Raw genomic sequence first — 1,343 nt, 5'->3', positions numbered from 1 at the left:
GTTTTACCAACTGGTCTTTGTGAAAAGTAGCTTCATCGAGTTGAAAGCGCAGTATATGGCTAGAAGACGAAACCTCCATTGTGCAGCTGCTCTTCGCACACCAGTTGAAGAATGAAACGTGAAAACATGTTGAGCTGTGTAAAGACAGCCACGAGGGAACTCCAGATCACTTTCCCAGAAGATGGCGCAGAGGAGAAAAGCAGAAGTAAAGAATGGGGAAAGGTTGAGTGACTAAACATTTGCTTTGGCTTGCGCGGAGTAGTCTGTTCGTCCCCTTACGTGCACCCAGAGGAGCCCCTCATTTTGAACATAAATCTGAATGGGGTGGGCGTTATCATACTTCCCCCAATGCATCCCCCTCCTCATCCAAGCCCCGCATTCCTCCCAGACACTGCTTCATCCAAACAAAGTGGCAAGTTCCCACCACAAGACATTGGGAAAAGACAAATCTTTGTCATGGAAAAAAGTGACGTCTTAAGTGTCCTTGAAACATTTTATTTTGTCAGTGGTAGATCAGCACTTTGCGCATGCATTAAACACAAATATGTTTGTTTTAACTTCCTGCTCGGCGAAAAGTGTAATTGTATTTGATAGGATGGAGGAACCGAATATATGGAGCGTATTTTGAATGGATGAAAAAGGTGCGGGGTCATAACAGAGACAAGTGCGCTGATGAAATGAGTGAATTCAGAGGCCAGTAGTTATAGAAACCCTGGCAACACATTCCAATGGTGTCTGCCTCTTTCCTCAGAGCGAGTCTTTTGTGCTTATTGAAAGGCAGGGGGGGTTACAGGGTTTCTCCCTTTAGGGTATCGAGAATAATACACGCTCCCAAGACAATGATCTCATCCTGACACTTTGTGGTTTGTCTGTGTCTTTTGTGTGTGAGAGATGTAGTTTGGGACATTATGGTTGTGGGACGGCATGGTAGGTGAGAACGGGATACAGGAAGTGGTCTGTCAACAATGGATTATGAGGAATGCTCCTCCAGAGGGATGTATATCTCTTCCCTCCGTCTTTGTTTGCCCAAATGATCCATGCATGATATTGGCAATTGCTAGTGGCCCGTGTAAACACACACAGACACAGAAAGACAAGCTTGGGTGGGTGGTGGGCTTCAACAGGAAATTCCTTTGTAGCCTTTCTGCTGACGAAGGAGTAAAAGTGAGAACTGAGTGAGAAAGACTGTAATGTATAGGGATGTGTGTGTGTGTGTGTGTGTGTGTGTGTGTGTGTGTGTGTGTGTGTGTGTGTGTAATTTGGGGTCCAGTTATGGCAACATGTGCACAAGCTATTACTACACATCTGTGAAGGACCTGGTGTGGGACTAAACGAGCAATAAA

This window comes from Hippocampus comes, unplaced genomic scaffold (assembly GCF_001891065.2).
Source record: "Hippocampus comes isolate QL1 unplaced genomic scaffold, H_comes_QL1_v1.1 scaffold107, whole genome shotgun sequence".
NCBI classification, from domain to species: domain Eukaryota; kingdom Metazoa; phylum Chordata; class Actinopteri; order Syngnathiformes; family Syngnathidae; genus Hippocampus; species Hippocampus comes.
The sequence above is the reverse complement of the archived record's forward strand: the minus strand, read 5'-3'. Positions refer to the sequence as shown.